The sequence below is a fragment of the Phascolarctos cinereus genome, unplaced genomic scaffold, assembly GCF_003287225.1.
Source record: "Phascolarctos cinereus isolate Bilbo 61053 unplaced genomic scaffold, phaCin_HiC Scaffold_726;HRSCAF=1367, whole genome shotgun sequence".
In the NCBI taxonomy this organism is placed as follows: Eukaryota; Metazoa; Chordata; class Mammalia; order Diprotodontia; family Phascolarctidae; genus Phascolarctos; species Phascolarctos cinereus.
This window is the reverse complement of record NW_027556098.1, coordinates 152,102,796-152,126,051: the sequence shown is the minus strand read 5'-3', so window position 1 is coordinate 152,126,051 and position 23,256 is coordinate 152,102,796.

Here is a 23,256-nt window from a genome sequence, read left to right as displayed (position 1 = left end):
TCTACCCCCTATACTTTTTTTCTTTTGGTGATGATTGTTATTCAATCATTTTTGATTGTGTCTGACTCTTCCTGATCTCATTTGGGGTTTTCTTGGCAAAGATGTTGCAGTGGTTTGCCATTTCCTTCTCCACCTCATTTTGCAGATGAGGAACTGAGGCAAACAGGATTAAGTGACTTGCCCAGGGTCACACAGCTAGTAAGTGTCTGAAGCCAGATTTGAACTCAGGAAGATTAGTCTTCTGGACTTCCGGCTTGCCATTCTATCCACTATGCCGCCTAGCTGCCCTTTGGGACTTCTGGTTTTATCTACACATGTCTCTCCTGCTGGGACCTGTGCTGAAACGACTTGTTCCTGTCTATGAGAGAATGTCAGACTTTTAACCATTCACAACTGAATTACAACTCTGCTTCTCTCACATCTGGTACCTAAACCATATGAGTCCCACTTTAAACAACAATAGAATAGCTGCATTATGGGCACTACTTAGAAAACTGAATCACTATCCAGCACCTGCCAAAAGCTGACTTCAGAGTCTGGTATTTGAGAAATAATGTCTAATGGGCATGTTGAATATCTCTCCTTTTAGGTTGTTCACATTCTATTCCTGTTACTTCCCCCACCTTCTTTTCTTTCAGGTGTTGTCTTAGAATATCAGCTCCTTGAAGAAAGGAATTATCTTTTTTTTTTCTATTTGTATTTGTGTTCCTAGTACTTAACACAGTGCCTCACTTATAAGAAGTTTTTAATAAATACATATTGACTGACTGAATTTTAAGTCAGATGATCAGAAAGCTTGGACTATATGTTCCCAGAAGACATCTTTCCTCCCAATCTCATGTAATGCTTTTACTGATTGTGATTCAATGTTATATCCTCAGTCTTTTAGAGGTACTATCCCCAAAGGGACTATTTGTATCTCTCCTTTGCAAAGGGGCAGTTAGGTGGCACAGTGGATAGAATACTGGACTTGGAATCAGGAAGACTCATCTTCCTGAGTTCAAATATGGCCTCAGACACTTACTAGCTGTGTGACCCTGGGCAAGTCATTTAACCCTACTTGCCTCAGCTTCCTCATCTGTAAAATGTGCTGGAGAAGGAAGTTGCAAACCATTCCAATATCCCAAATAGAATCATAAAGGTTCAGATACAACTGAAAAACAATTCAACAACAAAAATCCTCTGCAAAACCACAGCTTAAGCTTATCCATTTTTATCCAATATCCTTTCTACAATTAAGTTAAATTCAGCAAGTATTGATTAAGTACCCTGTACAGAGTTAGCACTAATTCATGTTTGCTGAATTGAAATTAATTGTGGTAAGGGCTGCAGGACATAGAAAATTTAAGTAAAACATGATTCCTGTCCTCTTCCAGCTTACAGTCTAGTAAGGGATTAACCAATTACCAAGAGTTTATTAAATGCTTTACTATGTGCCAGGCATTGTGCTTGAGGCTGGTATATAAAGATAAAAATGAAACAATCTATTCTTTTAAGATACTGATTTTATATGGGAAAAGATGTAACATATACAAGGAGAATGCAAAACAATGCAAGAAGATATTGCAAAAAAAAAAAAGTCAGAAGAATGGCCATTATTGACTGGGGTGGTGGTGGTGGTGGTGGTAATTAGAGAAGATTTAATGGAGAAGTTGGCATTTGTATTGATCTTTAAAGGATAAATTTTTCCTTGAGTTCAGTTCTAGGAAAAAGTTTTTCTCTGCAGACAAATTTATCTTCTTTATTTTATTCAATAATCAAAAGTGGCCTATGTGTTTCCAGTTTTCCTTTACCTTCCAGGAAACTCAGAGTCAAATCCAATGCCTCCAATGAATCATCTCAGGTGCCTGGTAATATTTACCCATTCTTTTCCTTTCAAAAGTGGTCCTGCTGTTTTTCTATACTCAATTATTTTTACATAGTTTAATATTTAGTTGTCTCAGATTGTGTTGGAAGTGGGCATGATCTACATTCTAAAAGTAACAAGGTTGAGCCTCAGGATATCTTTGGTTAGGCCTCTTGCAAATGAGCATACGTAACTGGAAGTTCCTGGTTTGTCCCTTGCAAAGTCTTCAATTCTCATGATGGAGGCGGAAGTAGAGTGAAGATAGAGCTAAGTATGTGCTTGGGCACTTTCTAGTTGCCCACATGTAGGGAAAGAAACACAAAGCAGAAGAGGCAGCTAGACTTGGGATATAATCTCAGGCTCACTTAAGCAAGTACATGCAGTCAATTCAACAAGCATTTATTAAGTACTTGCTGCATGCCAAGCCTTGTGCTTACATATAAACAAAGAGAGAGGCAGTTTCCTCTCCCAGGGAGCTTGCATTTTAATTGGAGAAGACAACATGTAAAAAGGGAGCTGAAAGGGAAGGGGCCATAGAGGCAAAGTAGAGGAGGTCCTGTGATAAAATCTAGAGAATGAAAAGTTGTTGATCTAGCTTTTCATCAAGAAGGAAGCCACAGAGAGAATGCAGCTGGGGAATGAAGGCAAAGTCTAGGGAGTGAAGCATGGCTAGTCTGACATGTATTCTATAAGTAAGAATGGAGATAGATTTCATTCTACCCCTACTCTCTAGGAATCTAGCAGAGTCCCAAAACATTTGAAATAGGGCAAGAGAGAGAGCTGAGGGTTTACTGGGGTGTGGCTGCTGAGCATGCTGCAGCTTCTTGGAGCCACAGGTGAGAACTGAATGCCAGGAAGACATTAGAGGTGAATGAGCAGTCCTAAAAAGGGCTTGGCAAGCCGTCACACCAGAGGTGCTAATCCCTTCAACTCACACACCCTGAAATGACACTACATTTGGGAATCATGGAATTTGACTTTGACTTTGTTCATAGGTAAGGCAAAAGGTAAAAGATGTAAGTGACATGGTTCTGATTGTCAGAACTATAGGATACCTGCTATGGAGCTAGATATGTGCATCCTGGTTCTGTGCTGAAGACCTTGTACTTTGAGATAATGTAGCAGCCTCTTATGGATTTTGCATGGTCCCTGTCACTGAAGACTGCCAAAGATGATTGATGACAAGCAGGATAAGACATCTTCTGCTCTCTCTCTCTTCCCCCTTTTCAAATGTTTTGGCTAGCTTTCCCTCAGATTCTTAGGAAGTAGAAGCAGAGAACCTATAGTTGATAACCTACAGTTTACTAATGTGTATTTCCATATACATTTCTATTCTATAGACCATTATTTAGACACCATTGTTATTTATCATTTTTGTTAATGTATAATTTTGTTCATTTTATTTGTTAAATGTTATGTATATTATGCCATATTTTATTTTGTTTGAGTGCACATAAAGCAAGCTTTGGCAATTTTTTTGGGGGGAAAGTGCTGCACAGCATTATTGAAGTCTAGACACGTTGGTCCCTGAGGTCCCCCTGTAAGTCCTTCAACTTTCTGGCACTAAGACACTCTGTGGAGATCCTTTATAGCTTCTGATGGAGAGCAGCTGGGCTTCTGTGTTACATACTATGCGTGCAAATTACTTGCAAATCACTGTATGGCCATGATAACACTCCATTTAAAAAATTAATGATGGGAAATAAAGCAATGAAAGGCATCTTGCCTTATCAGTTAACCTCTCACTCGGGCCTCATGGTAGAACCTATAAGATGGGAAGAAGTAGTACCTATAGGTACCTATCTCCCAGGGGAGTTGAGATAGCAATGAAATACTAGGTGTTTTATGATAGGAAAGAAAAGGGGTTGCTTTTTCCTTGGTGGCCCCTATTCAGGAGAATATGCTTGATTATATCAGTAGGAGTTTGAATTTCCCAATTTCACACTTGACTATATATTTTTCTAGTGCTGCTTTCTCAATATTTTAGGTGTGCAGTTTTTTTTTTGTAACCACAATGTAAGATACCAAAGGACAGGTAATATATTTTCTACCTCTCATGATGACTGACAGTGCTGGACATCTAATAGGTAGTTAATTAAGATCTCAGAATTATAGGAGTTAAAGCTAGAAGGAACTTTAGAAATCATCTAATCTGACATTATTTCATTTCATGCATTTTCAATGTAAAGGGATTTTAAAAACACAACTGACTATTAGAACTATTTCCTCCTAGAGCGTAGGTAATCCTGGGCTCTCAAAGTAGTGGAATAGAAGCTCTGGGAGATTCTACCAAGAATCTCCAGAATCTAGTGGAAAGGATTCAAGTAGAAGCCTTGCAATGAACTGTAGCTCTGGCATCTGAAGACCAGTCCAACTAATTTTGAAAGAGCTTATCACCAGATTGGTCTTTGTAATTTTTTGGCTACAGCAGCTTTATAAGACTAAATGATTGGGGGATTGAGATCTTTGTATTCAGAGGAAATATCCACACTGATGAAATCATGAGTCCTGAAAACATCTAAGTAAATATAACTATTATTCTTTTATATTATAGCTATTTTATAAATCAACTTTTATAACTATTATCAATATAACCACTATTCTTTTCATCTGAGATGGGGTTTTGGTTAAATTGAGGGTCCTTAACCTGTTTTTTTGTATTGTGGATCCCTTTGGCAATCTGGTAAAGCCTATGGATCCCTTCTCAGAATAATGTTTTTACATGAATAAAATAAAATACAATGGATTACACAAGAAACCTAAAGTTAGTTAAAAGAAAGATGGAATTTTTTTTCCACCTAAATTCACGGGTCCCATGAAGTCTATTCATAGCTCCAATAGGACTCCAAGAACCCCTAGGCTAAGAATCATTAAATTTAAAGATTGCTGGCCTTTGAATAAGGAGTCCTGCATTTTGTCTTAGCTCTACCAGACTAACTGATTGTATGACCTTGGGTAATAATAATAATATGTGACATTTTTGTGAAGCATTATGGCAAAGGTAGCAAACACACAGCCTGCAACATTCCCTAATATTGCCCAAACCAGATTAAAATGTAATTGGAAAATATTTAACAAAATAAATAAAATATAGTAAAACACAAATAATGTTAATATGTGGTTTTCTAAATCAATATGCATTGGTAGGGATCCTTATCTATGTTTTAGTGGCCCTTATTTCTATTGGACACCATTGCCATATGGTTTAAAAATTACTATCATTCATTCAACAAATAATCATTGAGTGCCTACCATGCACAATATGCCATGTGCTGGGGATTCAAAGACAAGCGTCCTTGCCTTCAAAGAGCTTTTATTATGCTGGTGGCAGAACAACATGTGAACAGATAAGTCAATCTAATAAACACATACATACCCAGTAAATGACAATTTTATGGAGAGGAGAGCATAAAGAATGGAGGAGGATAAGCAAAAGATTAACATAGGAGGGAACATGAGTTGAGCCTTAAAGAAAGCTAGGGAATCTAAGGTGAAGATGAGGAAGTACATTATAGGAATGGGAGACATTTTAGGCAAAGATACAGGAACAGGAGATAGAATGTAATACATGCAGCACAGCATATATGCTGTTTGATTAGAACTTAGTGTCATGGGGAACTTAGAGTCATATCAAAAGTCTGGGAAGATAGATTGGATCCATACTGTGAAGGGCTTTCAGTGCCAAATAGATGAGTTTCTATTTTGTTCTAGAGGAAATAATGAATCATTGAAGCTTCTAGAGCAGAGGAAGGATGTGATCAAACATGATGTGGGGATAGTAATTTATCAGATGTAGAGAGGGCAAATTTAAAAAGGAGAAACTTGAAATAGGGAGACCAATTAGGAGACTATTGGCACTATTATAGGTGAGGGTTAATGAATATCTGAGCTAGGGTGGTGACTGTGTGAGTGGAGAGAAAGGGATGGCTGTGAGAGATAACATAGCGGTAAAATCACCAAGACTTGACAAATGATTGACTATGGGAAGTGAGTGAAGAGATGCGAATGATCCTAAGGCTGCAAATCTGGAGAATTAGAAGGATAATGTTGCCCCCAACAAAAATAGGGAAGTTAAGGAGAAAGATGGATTTGAGGGGAAAAAATGAGTCCTGTTTAGGACATGTTGAGTTAGAGATGTCTATGGGGCATTTAGGTGGTGCAGTGGATAGAGTGCTGGGCCTGGAGTTAGGAAGATCTGAGTTCAAATCTGGCCTCAGACACTTATTAGCTGTATGTGACCCTGGGTAAGTCACTTAACCCTGTTTCCCTCAGTTTCCTCATCTGTAAAATGAGCTGGAGAAGGAAATGGTAAACCACTCCAGTATCTTTGCCAAGAAAATCCCAAAAGGGATCACAAAGAATGGACATGACTGAAAATTACTAAACAACAACAACAACAACGAAAATGTGATACATTCAGTGGTTAATAAGCAGTTGATAATAAGAAACTGGAGTTTCAGAGAGAGCCTAGGGCTAAATATACAGATCTTGAAGTCATCTGTATAGAGATCATAGTTGATTCATGACTTCATTTTGTCCCCACAGCTACCAAGTGAAGGAGATAGAACAGATATTTGTACCCTCATATAGCAGATAAATAAACTGTGACAGAAACTTGAAGGGATTTGCCCAACATTATATAGCCAGTAAGTAAGTGATAAAGAGAGGAATATTCTTTCTGCTCCAATACAGCTGCCTCTGGTGAACCTAATTCTGTTCTTGTTTCTTCAACTGTAAAATTGGGATAGTACCTGAACTATTTATCTCCTAAGGATTGAATGAGATAATTATGTGAATATAGAGTTTGGACTTTCTGTGTGAATTTGCTAATGGGTATGACATAGATTATACAGACATATTTTCAGCATTCCTAGGGTATGGGTACTATTTTCCTCCTAGCTGCCTAAGTCCTTAAGATGATACATCAATACTCCTATTACTTCTGATAGTTACTTGGAACTAGGATGGAGGAGGGCAGTGCGTCCTAAGCTCCATGAAGAACATGCTTAATTCCCTTTCAACCCAAGTAAGTCATTTAGAAGAGTCTGTATCCAGGTAATATAAGAGTACATCTCTAATGGAGTCAACAGGAGCCAGTGATCTCCTAGTTAATGAAGTCAGAGCTGTGAAGCATGGTGGCACCCAAATGAGAAAGTCTAAGTAATTACTGAAATTTCTGTGGAAAACCAGGGACTCTTATTAGAGTTTCATTTAAATGGATACATTTTACAAATATTGGATTGCTGTTCACTCAAGAAACAATTAAACTAAAACTCCAGTTCTATGTATTAAATTATAACCATAGTGAAGCAAATGAAGGGCTGCTTAGCAGATTTCAGTAAAGAATTAGTAGAACAAGAAATTGGTAGTATGAAATGAATACTGTGTTGATCCAATCAGCACCAAGATAAATACAGTGGGTCTACCACTTATTTTACTGGTGGTACCTGATATCTGGAGATTCAAGCTTTTCAGATTACAGTTACAATATAATTAAATCTCTTGGGTTTGGGCTGAGGGAGGAGAAGAACCATTTTCTATTACATAAAGTGTAATTGCTCTTTCTGCTAGCTTCCCTTAACTTTCTTTCAAGTTAACTGCTCTGAGTACCAATGTGCAATTGCAGCATTGCCATCTTGAGTTGTTGACTGACACAACCACTGTGCTGTTATTTAGACCTTAGAACAAATCTTACTTTCTCTTCTGCCCATCCAAGCTGGAAGTGATTTTGCTTTAGAATTCTCATAATCTATACCAGTAGTCTCCAAAGTGGGGGTTAAGGCCCTCTCGGGGTGTTGTACCCTGATCCCAAGGGGGGGGGTCATGACTTGACTCTAAGGAGTGACTGATAAACTAATCAGAGAATGAGAAGGTAGGTCACACCACACCATTCCCATAACAACTAAACATGGGTCTTTCTCTAACACATCTGTACCTACCCTTCAGCTATTACAACCCATCATTCCCCTACTCCACTCCTAACAATTGTGCAAACTCCCAGTCTTCCCTCTTGAGGTGTATGTAGGGTGAATTATAACTTCCCCCAGCTGGTATACACAGCAGCAGCTACATGTGTGCCATTGAGATAATCTCCCTTATGCCTTCCATGACTTCAGCATAACCATCAAATAAAAAAATACTAACAGGAGAGTATGATCAGAAAAGTTGGGAGACCACTAAACTATAACACTGAATTTAGTATTTCCAGTCTTATAGTGCTTTCATTTCTTCCTAGAATTGAGTTCTAGACTGGGAATTGAGAAGATAAGAGTTCAAATTCCACTTGCAGCACATTATGTGACCATGGACAATTTCTAGGTCCCTTAATTTCTTCATCTATAATCCTACAGATTATAGGATAATCCATAAAATGCCATGCAGAGTTATTATGAGATAGAGATGAGATGATCTATGTGAAGAACTTTTCAAACTTTAGATGTTTGGTTTTTGTTATTGTGTGATTATGCCTCACCTTCACCCATTAGACAGTAAACTCTTTAAAGGCAGGGGCCATGTCTTATACTTCTTTATGTTACATGTAGAACCTAACACATTATTATTATTATTATTATTTTAGGCAATTGGGGTTAAGTGACTTGCCCAGGGTCACACAGCTAGTAGGTGTCAAGTGTTTGATCTGAGGCCGGATTCGAACTCAGGTCCTCCTGACTTCAGGGCTGCTGCTCTATCCACTGCACCACCTAGCTGCCCCACACCTAACACATTATTACATATAATAAATACTCAATAAATATTTGTTGATTGAAAAAGGGAAATAGGAGGCACGACTGTAAGCTCCTTCAAAAGTTATTGGTATTTGTATTATTTATATTTGCAGAGAAATACTGTCTATTTTACTAAGGTGACACCATTTCAGACAAACCTTCATATTATACTTTAGGTCTCATTTTTTCCAGATTCCTTTCTCCTGAGATGATTTGGTGATGACCAGATCAAAGTGATGGGCAGCTAAGTGGTGCAGTGGATAGAGCACTGGCTTGGAATCAGGAAGACTCATCTTCTTGAATTCAAATCTGGCCTCAGACACTTAGTAAATGTGTGACCCTGGGCATATCACTCAACCCAGTTTGCCTCAGTTCCCCATCTATAAAACAATCTGGAGAAGGAATGGCAGACTACTCTAATAGCTTCACCAAGAAAGCTCAAATGAGATCATGAAGAATTGGGCATGACTGAAAAATGATTTAACTGAACTGAAATCAAAGTGATGACATCAAAGACATTAGGGTGATATCATCCATCCTGGCCCTACTGACAGTCCTTTCTACAGTTTACACTGAAGGTTTAGCCTTCAGGGTCTGTCCTGGAAGATTCCTAGTCCAAGGACAATGAAAAATAAATCCTAACAAAGTTAGATACTTTTTGAATTCTATCCATTATTTAATTTGATTGAGTTATATGATTAATTCTTATATCAATGTTGACTAGTGAAAACTGGTTTGTCTGGTATGTTCACAGCCCCCTAGGATGCAAGTATGCCCCAGCATGTGAACCCAGAGAATGGGCATTAACTCTTTGAGCCCTTGAATGGATTGACAAAATAAGGATTATGCTCTCTACTTTGCATTCCTCATTCTTCACTTCTTATTAGGTAGCATAGAAAGTACTCTCACTTCATTGGTCTTATAGATAATGCACATAGATATACAGGGCAGTTTCCTATTGATACCATACTGGATCTTTGCCTCCAATGATATATAAATTTGAGCCTAGAGGGACTCTGGACCTTTGACTAGAGTGTGGATTGGTATCCTGCCACCTCCTCGTAGTGGTTGTCGAGGCCACAAGCTGAGACTATTCCTGTCAGTAGGTGTTCTCCTCCTTCCCTTGTGAGTGCCAAATCAAGTCTGTTAAAGCTGTATCTGTGTGGGCTCAGGTTTTTCATCTGAACTTCCTGTACTATGATCAGCTTTGTGAGGAAGATAGAATAGATATTATTCTTACCATTTTAGAGAAGAAGACATTGAAATATGATACAGTTGTAAACAACTCTCATACGCAGAGTCCTATGCTACATATTATGGGGGATGAAAAAAACTTTTTTTTTGTTCTTGAGAAGCTTATAATTTAGCTTGATAGAGAGCAACATACAAACATGAAACAAAACAACATAGCGCAAAATGACATGACATATACTGAACATATAGCTGTGGAGGGTTTACAAAATAAAGGCATGTTCAGCATCAGGAAAGATGTAACTCATTTATTTACTCAAAAATATTTAAGTGACTGTTTTGTATTGTATTAGGCCAAGAAGATACAAAGATACAACTTAGGCCTTTCTTGTAAGGAGCTTAAAATCTAATGGGGTGTGGGGGGAGGAGGGAGACAAGTACACAAATAGTTATGACACAAGGGACTATGAGATAAGTTCAAAGTTTAGGAACAGACAAAGTGTTATGAGATATTTAAGGAAGGAGAGAGAACTTCCTCCTAGACAGTCAAGGAAAACTTTGTGGAAGAACTGACACATCAACTAGACCTTCAAGAAAGGCAAGGACATCATTTTATGAAGATTGGAGAGCCAGAGAGAATAAACTTTTGCCAGAGTTAGGGGATGCAATGAACAAAGACAGGAGAAAATGATGATGAGAACAGGGAAAAGAGTAATTGAATTTGATTGTAATATTGAGTGTATGAGGAGGAGAGGTGTAAAATAAGGCTGAAGAGGTAGATTTGCTGTTCAGTCATTTCAGTTATGTCTGACTCTTTGTAACCTCATTTGGAATTTTACTTTCCAAAAATATCAGAGTGGTTTGCCATTTCCTTCTCTAGCTCATTTTACAGACAAGGAACTGAAGGAAACAGAGTTAAATGACTTGCCCAGGGTCATACAACTAGCAAGTATCTGAGGCCAGAGTTGATCTCAGGAAGATGAGTCTTCCTGACTCCAGGCTTGGCACTCTAGGCATGCCACCAGCTGGTACAGTGGGAAGATGATTTAGTTATCAGGGTAGAAGGTGAATGGGACAAGGGATAGGCTGAAGGTAGTAATATGAGCTTGGTTAGGAGGCTATTAAAATATCTAAGTCAGAAGAAATTAGGATGTGGCAAACAATGATGACTGAAGTGAAAATTGAGACAAAAGGATGAGAAATATTGTGGGTGTAGAAACAATTGAACTTGACAAGTGATTGGGTGTATGGGATGCAGAAGATGGAAAAGTTAAAGCTCAACCCTAGGTTACATAATAGGAGTTTTCTATTCTGTATTGGGGGTAGTCATGATATGCTCAGGTTCATTGTGATGAAAGGGAAATATTCTCGCCTTGAGCCCTCAATCAGTGAAGACTACTCACAGAGCACAGAAATCAAACAATCAAATAATTTGACCAGAAATAAAATAATATGGCATTTATTAAACAGTGCTAACTAACTAGGAAACCCATGCCACAAAACCTTCCTTAATTCCTCATTAAAAAAAAAAAAGAGGGAGAAAAAAAGAAATTTATATGATAATTTTATTATATATTTAAAAGGAATATGTATTCCTTTTCTTTCCTATTAAATTCCTATTTATTCCTATTATGTGTATATACTAGATTTGCAGTTTCATGTGTAATATCCTTTAAAAATTATATTATATTATGGAAATGCTCATATTATTGCATAAATTTAAAACAAAATAAGTATTTTTTTTAAAATGAAAATGATCATCCCTTTCCACCCCTGATTCTTATGTCACTGAGGAAAAGGGAACAAATCCCCAGGAACGTGTGGGTATTTATGAAATTTGTGCTGCTCTAACAGCTCTCTGGGCAACACCTTCCCTCCTTCCTGTCACTGGGCAACACTCTGGCTTCACTGCGTCGGTCACAGCTGGCTCTCCCTTCAGATGATTCAGTTCCACTTCTATTGTTATCATCCACATATACCAGCTGCCACTCCATCCTGAAGTTACTTCTATGCTACTAATTTTTTAATAGCTATTATTCTGCCATTAAAGCTACTACCTCTTCCTTAAGGTTTTTTTTTTTGGTGATGTTCTAGAAAAAAATAAACAAACAAAAAATAGACAGCTAGGTGGGCCTGGAGTCAGGAAGACCTGAGTTCAAATCAGATCTCAGACACTTATTAGCTGTATGAACTCAGGCACATTTACTTAGTCTTAGTTTCTTCATCTATAAAATGAGCTGGAGAAGGAAATGGCAAACCAGTCCAGTATTTTTGTCAAGAAAATCCCAAATGGGGTCATAAAGAATCAGACAAGACTGAAACAACTGAACAACAACAAGAAAAAAAAAACTACATTCCACTACTTGTTTCCATTGATTTTACTTGAGGTTAATCTTTTTTTTTTTTAAATTTAAACCAATTCCAACCTGATTTAGACCAGTCTACATGCCTGGGGGTTATCATTTAATATTGTAGCCAAAGAAGCAAATGAGATCTTGGACTGAAGTGAGAAAAATGTAACAAGAAAGTGATAGCTTTGCTATACTCTGGAGTGTTGTTCTAAGTTCTGGGCACTGCATTCTGGGAAAAGAATTGATTATATGAAGGTAATCCATAGAAGGCAGCCAAGGTAGTGAAAGATCTCAAGTTCATGTCATATCATAATAGACTGAAGAAGCAAGGATATTCTGTGGAAGAAAAGACTCAGGTGAGGGTGGGGATGTTGGGAATGAAAGTTTTCTTCAAGTATTTGAAAGGCTTTCATGTGGAAGAGGGTTTAGCCATGTGTTGCTCGGCCGCAGAAGTCAGAGCTAGTAGATATAAGTAGATATTAAAACAGGACAAATTAGAAGGTGATTTAAGGAAAAACTTTCTAATAATTAAAACTATCCAAAAGTGAAATGGACTGCCTTTTTATGGCATTAGGTTTCTCCTCACTAAAGGTCTTCACAAAAAGGCCGAATGACCATTTGTTGCATATATGGTAGAAGGAATTCTTTTTTTTTTCTTCTGGTATGAGCTGTACTAGATAAAAGGTTCTTAACTTGGCTAGATTTCAGGTGGTCTGTGAATAATGTTTTGATAACTACTTTTCAACATAATTGATTTCCTTTGTAATCCTGTGAATTTTAATTCATGTATTTAAAAACATTATTCTGAGATGGGTCCATAGGCTTCACCAGACTTCCAAAGGGGTAAGGTATTTTGGGGTTTGGGAGTTGGATTTTTAAAAATTTTGTATTCATTTATTTTTCAAAAAGCTAGGAAAATTTACTTTTTATCTTGTGTAGTTTTCATTTATGATTTCTGAAATACAGCTCTGAAAAAACAGGCTTCTAAAAAGCCCATTGTGTTTCAAATAGAGCTACTTGATTACATTTTTAAACCCAAATCACTCTGGCTTTCATTGAATGACCAAAAATAGCCCCCAGTCCAAATCTGTGTGGCTCATTGCTTAGGTTTTTATGGCTTAGAATGAGTGTAAATAGCAATACTCAAGAAAACACCAAATGCGGTCATGAAGAGTCAGACATGACTGAAAAACGACTTAACAACAATAACAAAAAGCTATTGCTTTCTGTTCTGGCCAGAAACTCTGAGGGTCTTCATCTGCTAAGCTGATATTTTTTGCGATGGTATATCAGGCCATCTTTTGTTTCAGTTTTTATTTAGTCTTTAGTCATTGAATGGGCATCACCTTAGACAAACTGAGACCAGGAAAAGGCCTTTATTTAGAAAGGCCAAAGTCACCCACTGCATCCAGTGCCATCACCAGTCATCTTGACTTTTATCTTGCCACTGGACTTCAATGACTGTGGAGGAGAGAGTGAGGCTGACTTTGCACAGCTTTGTCTCACTTAAATCCAATTCACTGGAAAGTCAAGACATCACGTTCATGATTTCATTGGTCCTTTTTGAGAACAAAGGATGAACAACAACAAAGGGGTATCATACATACACACACACACACACACACACACACACACACACACACACACACACACACACACACCCCTTACAAACTGTTGGACTATGAAGTCCCTTCCAAATCTGAAATTCTAGTAGTTTGTGAAATCCTTTTAATTCAAATCGTCTGGGTATTAGTTATTGACTATGTGGTATTACTTTCAACTACAAGGGCTACATAGCTGTTTTGTGATTGACTCCACCTAAAATAGCTCCTAAATACTACTGCTTAGAGTCATTTAAGGGATAGCCAGGTGCTGCAGTGAATAGAGTGCTGGGCCTAGAGTACATCTTCCTGAGGATGGAAGATTCATCTTCCTGAATTCAACTTTGGTCTCAGACACTTACTAGCCATATGACCCTGGATAAGTCACTTACTCCTGTTTGACTCAGTTTCCTCATCTGTAAAATGAGCTAGAGAAGGGAATGGATTGCTCCATACAGAAGTCCCCATTTCTTACTCCTGTCTTGGATAGGGTGAATGACAGGTTTCTGTGACTGCTTCCCCACATCAGGGGCAGGCAGTGTACCTCCTCACAATTTTTTATAACTCTTGTCAGTTTCTGAAGTCTGAGACAAACGTGTATAGCCCTTTTTATTGGCCTCATTTGAGTGATCACATTCTTCCAATCAGTTGTCTTGAAGCTTTGATAAGTCTCAAGGAAGCAAGGAGGGGAATAATCAGTGAGTCTTCTGATGTCATTCCTGATATCACAGCAAAGCCATTGTCTTCCTTACAATTATAAGTTTGGGTAACCAGAAAGATGGTAGTATCATCAATAGTAGAGGGAAGGCAGGTTTTGAAGAAAAATATGCTAAGTTCTGTTTGGCTCGTGCTGAATTTGAGATGCTGATGGTGGGCCATCTGTATTGATATATCCCACAGATTAGAAATGTAGAACTAGAACAATGAAGGCAGAGATTTGAGAGTCATTTACATAAATTTAATAATTTAAACTATAAGAGTAGGTGTATCCAAAGGAAGAGTATAGAGAAGGAAGAGAGGATTACCTTCAGGAATCTACCACTTATTTGGCGTGAGAGTAAAAGATGAATATGGAGACAAGGAGTGCACAGAGAGAGATAGGAGGAGAACCATGAGAGTATTGCATCATAGATATCAAGGTAGGAGAAGATATCCAGAAGGAGAGGCTAGCCCAGAATGTTAAAAGTCAGGGCAAGGAAGATAGGACCAGGACATTAGATTTAGCAATATGTGAGTATTAATGGTGTTGTAGGGAACTCTCAGTAGAATTGTAGAGATGCAAGTCTGAATACGAGGGACTGAGAAATGAAAAAGTGTAAGTTTAGCCTTCATGTGTAGACTATTCTTTCCAAAAGTTTGGTAGTAAAGGGTAGAAGGGTGATAGGACAGTAACTTCAGGGTCAAGGACAATGGAAAGCTCCTATTAGGATTGAAAAGATATGAGAAAATATGTAGACTGGAAGGAAAGATCTATTAGAGAGGTAGTTTCTTGAGGGCTAGGATTGTTTTTTATTTTATTTTATTTTTTGTCTGTATCTGTCTATCTCAGTGCTTTATACCTGGTAGTGATGGGGTACTTGGGTGCTTGTGTTTGTACCCCAATTTCTCCCTAGCCTCAGAAACACTATCCCTGATAGTTTCTCCTCAGCCCAAGGACACTGTGCCTAGCAATTACTCATGAGTGGGCTCCAGCAAGACCCTTATCTCTCTGCTTGGTGCAGTAACAAACAGCACCTGAAGGAATTATTAGTTTGAGCTGGCTTTGCACTGCGTCATAAAGCTATTATTACCCACTGGACTATCTGTACTACCATCCTACCTCATTATCTACATCCTGGGCTCCTCATTATCTATATTCTAGACTTAAGACATATGTATACTCCCTACATCTATCTTATCAAACAAGACATTGATTGGTGGCAGACTGGACAACTCTCAGTCACCCCTGAACTCTAGTTAACTTAGTGCCATAGCAGGCCTGAAACCATACCTCCATGTGGCCATCCTTGTGGGCTTTTCCTAGTGAACTCTGGGTAAAACACCTGTGCAGTAGGTACAAGAAGTGCATGTTCTTTTAAGAACTCACCACTCCTTAACCACTTCCTAATTCCACCCTGAATCACCTAGTTAGCATATTTGGCACGTGTTTTATTGTATTTTATCCTATATAAACTTTAACAGTACCACTCTAAGGTTTCAGGTTCCTTATGAATCCTTGCCTGCTGAAAAGTGTAACAATAAACTTTTTGCCAACTTGACTTAAAGAATGCTTGAGTCTGTGAATTCATTCCAGATGACCCCATCCTATACTCTAGTCTTTGAAGGGTCACAACCTCTTAGACCGCAACAGTAGCAATTTAACTAATGTTTGTTATCACTGCTGGAAATCATGGATTAGGGAAATTGTATTATTGTTGTTCAGTTGGTGACCACATATGGGGTTTTCTTAACAAAGATACTGGAGCGGTTTGTCATTTCCTTCTCCAATGGATTAGGCAAACAGATTTTAACTGGCTTGCCTAGGGGTACACAGCTAGTGAGTGTCTGAGGCCAGATTTGAATTCAGGTCTTCCTGATTCAGGCCTGGAGTTCTATCCACTGAGCCACTGAGCCACTTAGCTGCCTCCAAGGAGAATAGAGTATTGAAAGTTAATCTGAGGGTGTGTATGAGTGATGCTGCTTTAGTAATAGAAGAAGGAATGGAACTGTTGGCAGAAATGGTTAATGGGAAAGCTTGCATGGTTAAACAGCACCAAGGATCTATTTAGAATACTGAAGTAATGGACTGAGATTCCAGAGTCTGTCTCATGCAGAGGAAGATTTCTACTGATCTGCTGACTGGTCTCAGTGTCTGGATTCCTGTGGGAAGAGGGAATGTGAATTAGAGGAGGCTCCTTGAAGGACATATATTTGGTGAATTCATAGACTCATAAATCTACATGAGACCTTAGAGGCCATTTAGTCCAAACCTCTCATTTTACAGATAAGGAAACTGATTCTTATGGTGGGGCCAAGAAACTTTTCCAAGTCACACAGATTGTTAAGTACGAGAGAGAGCTGAAGCAAAGTCCTTGTCCTCTAGCACTGCTGCACTTTTCTACTGTATCATACAATCTTTCCTCACTAAGTGAGTCATAGGCCTGGCTTGTGTTAGGCCTTCTCCAGAATAAATGGACACATTTTAAACTATTCAGGTCATTACTTTTTAAGTTGAGAGTGATCATTAACAGAAGATTTCATGGTTTTAATGTAAATTGTTTAGCTTGGCATTCCAATGGTGGGATATGAAAACAAAAAAGCCTCAAATTAGATATAATTTTGTGGGCATAATGGAAACAGGGATGGATAAGTTAAGAGGATTAAGTTCTGGCCTTGTCTTTACATTATGCCCTTGGGCAAGTCCCTGTTCTCCTCTAGGCCTCAGTTTCCTCCTTGGTAAGATGAAGAGAATAGGACACAATGGGGAGAGCTTGAAGGAGTTGTACTACATTGCCCCTGAGGTCCTTTCCAGCTTTAATGTTACCTAATTCTAATAGGCCACCTTGGCAGGAGCACCGTCCCTTTGGAGTGGCCTGCTACAAATCTGAAACATTTTTGAATTTTTAAAATGTCTGTTCTATCTGTTGCTTAATCAGTGGTTCTATAAGAAATCTTTGTGGCTATCGAAGCATGTGAAACTGTTTTTACGACTTCCATTAAGTAGTAACATCAGGCTATTGCTGGGCAGCAGGTCTATAAATCATTTGCATTGGGGATATATTTGTCAGCTTTCCTGCAGATTGCATAATTATTGCATCGTTTTATTTCCAATGCTCATAAGTGGGGATTAGAGCTGACATTTGGTAATTGAAACAGCGCTATCCCTTTCATAGGGTAGTTAGCAGTAATTGTTTAAGAACTTTATTCCTCTCTGAAGGTTTTTCTTTTCCTTATGCACTTGACAGTTGCTAGCTAGTACTTCAGGATCTTTGTGTTGGCTGTTTACTCTGTGGTTTCGAGGACAACAGACTATCAGCTGACAGCTTATATTTAAAACAACGCAAACTGCGCAAGAAGTGTGTATTTGTGTCTGTGTGTTCTGCAGTAAAAGTCTTTTTATTTATAGATTCAGCTAGGTGGTCAGAGAAGAAAATCTAAAATAATCCTTAATTCTAAAATCAAAGATTCTTAACCTTTTTTTTATGCCATGGCTGCTTTGGCAATTTGGTAAAATCTTTGGACCCCTTCTCAGAATGTTGTTTTTGAATAATTAAAGGAGATGATAAATTTCAGTTAGACGTTGGAGAAAATAAAGATATAAGTTTTTCCCTATCCAACTTTATGAACCTCTTGAAATCTATCCACATACCTCTTGGGGGTTCACGGACCGGAGATTATAATGCCTTGACTTGGATTAGATTTCCTTGGTGGAAATACTGTAGGGAGAAAGAGGAGGGAGGCTGTATCTTCTCTTTCTTTTCTACTGCACCATCATGCCCTAATGCAATATGGTACCCATAATAGTTGCCTAGCTCAATAAATGTATGGATGTGAACAAATTGGTCTTTTTCTCTTGTGATATATTAATATTCATGACAAACAGTTCTAAATGCTGGGCAATAATGATACTACTACTACTACTACTACTACTACTACCACCACCACCACCACCACAACCATCACCACTACCACCACCATTATACAGTATATAGAAATTTATAAAATGATTTATATATGTTATCTCATTCAATTTGATGAGTCTGTATTGAGTGAATAGTCTGGATGGAACTTATCACTTACTTCAATTACTTGAAAATGTGTTGTGGAATTAAGACTTGAAAAATCAGACAGGTCCACCACATCAGGTTAAGGCAGTAGTCTGAAGGTCTAGTAATATGACAAAGGGGATCCAGAAAGCACACAAGGAATATGAAGATTCAGGGCACTAGCAGCACACTTCAAATCTTGCCTCACACACTTGCTAGCTGTGTGATCCTGGGCAAATCACTTACCCTCTCTCAGGCTCAATTTCTTCATCTGTAAAATGAGGATAACACTGTCACCTACATCATAGTGTTGTCATGAAATTATATAGGTAATATGAATCCCCAAATGTCCAAGTCAGGGGAAGCTTAATTTACTTCTATTCAAGAGTGGCAACTATTAATAATGTCAGCAGTCCTGAGCTTTCAGGTAGAAGCAAGTGGAGGCCTTTGGGTGGACTGGGAAGTGAGCAGATGGGAAGGCAGGTGACAAAGGGAAGGAAAACATTTATTAAGTGCTTCCTACATGCCAGGTACTGTGCTAAATGCTTTACAAATGTTATCTGGCTTCATTAGCAGGGCAGTTCCTGGAGCTATGAATAACTTGAAGGCAAGTCAGATCATAGAATGAGGCAGCACTAGAATCTTGGCATTGGAAAATAGTACCCTTGCCATTTACCACTGAAGATTCCCTCTGACATTTGCTCCTTTGTGAATTAAAAAAAAAAAAGACCTGTAATCCATTGTGTGTAGTACTTATAAATGACTTTCAATAATGTGTATTACTTTACAAATCACTACAAATGTGAGGGTTTTGGGGGAGTGGGGAAAGATTGAGTGTTGTTTTTGTTTTCATTCTGTCCCTATGATTTCAATGATGTGGAAAACTCCTAATGAAGAAATCACTTCTCGGGACAGCTGAATAGCACAGTGGATAGAGCACTGGCCCTGGAGTCAGGAGGAACTGAGTTCAAATCTGATCTCAGACCAGATACTTGACACTAGCTGTGTGACCCTGGGCAAGTCACTTAACCCCAATTACCTTGCAAAAAAAAATCACTTCTGCCAGTGAAGATGGGCACGTAGTATGTCATTTATAGTCTTAGAAAATTGCTTGTGACACTAAGGGACTGAGTGGCTTTCACAGGGTCCTATACCCTAATGTATCAGAGATAGGGCTCAAATGTAGGTCTTCCTGATCTACTGCGCCACGCTACCTTGCTTAAATATATTTAATATCATGCTTCAAACTTCATTGACTCATTTTATATCTCTTAATACTACTGACCCTCTCTCCCATTCTCTTCTAACCTGCCCCCATTCCAGAATCTTTTTATGCTTTTTTTAAACTTTCCACAAGACTGAAAGAACACAAATATTTGTGAGAAGAAAATATAATTATTCGTTCATATTCTTGTGACCTTAGGGAAGTAATTTCCTATTTATGGACTTCAGATTCCTTATCTTTAAAATAAAGTAGTAAGACTAAATGATTTCCAATGTCTCTGCCAGTTTTATGACTGTAATCTACTAGATGTTCATTAACGAGAAGAACAGACATTTACAAAGATTTATACAATGCTTTACCTGTATCTTCCCATTTGATCCTGCAAAGTAGATATTACAGGTATTATTAATCTCCATTTTACAGATGAAGAAAATGATGTTTAAAGAAGTTAATAGACTTGACCATGGGTTGTAAAGCCAGGAAGTGTCAGAGGCAGGATTTGCATTCAGTTCTCTCTCGATTCCTCAAGTTAAGTGTTTTTCTTCAATAATAAGTACTGTTTAGCATCTAATGCTCTGTATATATTAGATACTAAAAAATGATCATATTGTTGTATTGTCTGTAGGTAGATTAACTTCTTCTGGATTATCCATGATGGGCTGTGCCTTTCTCACTCTTTTAACTTCTAAATAGTAAGGGACCTGGAAGAATTCCTGAGCCAGGTAATGAGGAAATATATGTGTGAAGGTTTTGTGTTATGTGTGCATTTGTCTGCAAATGAATTCAAATAGATTTGTGACTCTGGCTTCATATCTGATTAAAAATGGTTTTGGGGATAACAAGTTTCTGTCTTCTAATAGCTTGGATTATTAAAAGTTGATTGTATAAAAGGAGGTAATCATAGTGCAAACTAAGTGCTTCTATTTTTTTTTAAAGTAATAGTATTCATACCATCAGATAAAAACTGGCCCAATGGGTAAAGAGTTTGGACAGTTAGCTAAGTGGTTAACTAAGTTATTTGAAGACCATTAAAGGACCTGCCTCTCACCAAATAATTCTGCTATTGTCCTTGCTGTAGTACATGAAATCATCAGTTGTCACTTCTTTGGGTTAGGGCACTGAAGATCTTGGATAAGAGTTATCTTGGAGGGGCACATCATCAAACTATCAATACTCTCTCCCCATCTCCTCTTTCAGAATCAAGGCTCAGTTCAAATGCAATCATATCACTCCTATTTCTCAGCTCCCCTAAACCTCCTCTCTCCCCCAACTGCTCTCTCTTTCCACACATACTTCTGGAAGAGTTTGTCTTCCTCCTTTTTCCATGCAACATCTTACCATGGAGTATATTTATCTTTGTGCCTGTCAAAAACTCAGAGGCATACTGGGGTCTGCTTGAATCAGTTCAAGGTGGCAGATTTTTACATCTTCAATGTAATCATTTATACCTCAGAAACAGGCAAAAATTTCAAATTAGGACTTGATTTACTTTTTCATTGAGTATCTAGACTTAAAAAAGATGGTGGAGTAAATGTTAACAATGCACTTAAAAGTATGTCATACATATACACACATTTTTCTTTTTTTTAAATTAATTAATGAATTATTTTTGTTTTCAACATTCACTTCCGTAAGCTTTTCAGTTTTAAATTTTCCCCTCTTTCCTTCCTTCCTCCCACCCCCTCCCTAAGATGGCATGCAGTCTGATATAGGCTGTACATACACATTCCTATTAAACATATGTTCACATTAGTCATGTTGTAAAGAAAAATTAGAACTAATAGGAGGAACCACAAGAAAGAAGAAAGAAAACAGAAGAAAAAAAGGGCAAATAGTATATTTCAACCTGCATTCAGACTCCATAGTTCTTTCTCTGGATGTGAATAGTATTTTCCATCATGAGACTTTTGGAGATGTCTTAGATCCTTGCAATTCTGAGAAGAGTTAAGTCTATCAAAGTTAGTCATTGCACAACATGGCTGTTATTGTGTACAACTTTCTCCTGGTTCTGCTCACTTCACTCAGCATCAGTTCATACAAGTCTTTCCAGGTTTTTCTGAAGTCTACTTGCTCATCATTTCTTATAGCACAATAGTATTCCATTCCATTCATATACCACAACTTGTTCAGCCATTCCCCAATTGATGGACATCCCCTCCATTTCCAATTCTTTGCCATCGCAGAAAGAGCTGCTATAAATATTTTTGTACATGTAGGTCCTTTTCCCGTTTGTATGATCCCTTTAGGATACAAACCTAGAAGCACACACACATTTTTGCCAGAGAACTGGTTGTTCCATATTTACAAAAACACTGCTATGTACTCTCAAGTTGGATATTGCCTTCTCAAGAGGAGAGGCTGTTTGTTTTGTCTCTTTATCTCCCAGGATCATCTTTTGCACATAGTACTTTAAATACCTAATGCATATTTGTTATTTAATTAAATTGAACACCCACTTTTTCCCTTAAGAAACGCTTTGTTATTAGATTATTCAGCTAGTCATTAAACAGGGTGCTGAGGAATTGGGACACAAGTAAAGTCATAGAATAGTTTAAAAATGTCTCAAACATATGCAATTTCCTGAAGAGCAGCTCCATATAGCATACTGACAATGTATTTACTCTCTAAGTGTTTTTTAAGTTGTGAACAGGCAACTATACTACATGAAAAATACATGAATAGAATTTTTTTGTAATCAAATAGACAGAAGAGCTAATCTGACATGTTTAGTGATATGCATATTTTTTTGCCATAATTGAGTCACTAGGCATAGTAATTCCTAACAGAACTGCCCCAAAGTGGAATGGAATGACTTAGGGAAGGAAAAAAAAAGTTGTGGGGAGGGAATAAGCATTTATTAAGTATCTACTATGTGCCAGATACTGTGCTAAAATATTTTAAAAATGTTCTCTCTCTTTAGTGTCCTGTTGACCCATTAACATCAACTCTTCTGGTCTAGTTACTAGATATCTGGTAAAAAGAGGACAGGCACTTGGCATACTTCATAATTCTGTCTGGAGTTCTCCATTAATTTTTCCTCTCCTATGTAGGAGAAAGTCCTTGGATTTGGAGTTAAAAGATCTGGTTTTGAATCCCATCCTGAGAACTTACTGGAATGGCGGAATTTAGAACTAGAACAGATTGTAGAGGATAATTTAGTCCAATCTCTTCATTTTACAGAGAGAAGTTAAACATCTCACCTAAAGTTACACAGATAATAGACCTGGAATTTGAATCCTTCTGATCCCAAATTCAGTGCTCTTGCAACTAGATGTAAGACAGCCAACAAGTTCTTCAGCCTGTTTTAGCTTGAATTTCCTCTTTTGTAAAGTATGCTTGAACTATCTGCTTCACAGGGTTTAGAGAAAATGCTTAATAGATAAACAAAGCTATAGAAATGTGACATTATCATTATTTTAATCATTATTATTTGAAAAATGCTATCCACTTCCAGAGAGAGAACTGATGAACAGAAGCAGACTGAAGTGTATTGTTTTCACTTTATTTTTCTTACCTTTTTTTGTAACCTGGATAATATAGAAATATGTTTTGCATGACTTCACATGTACAAT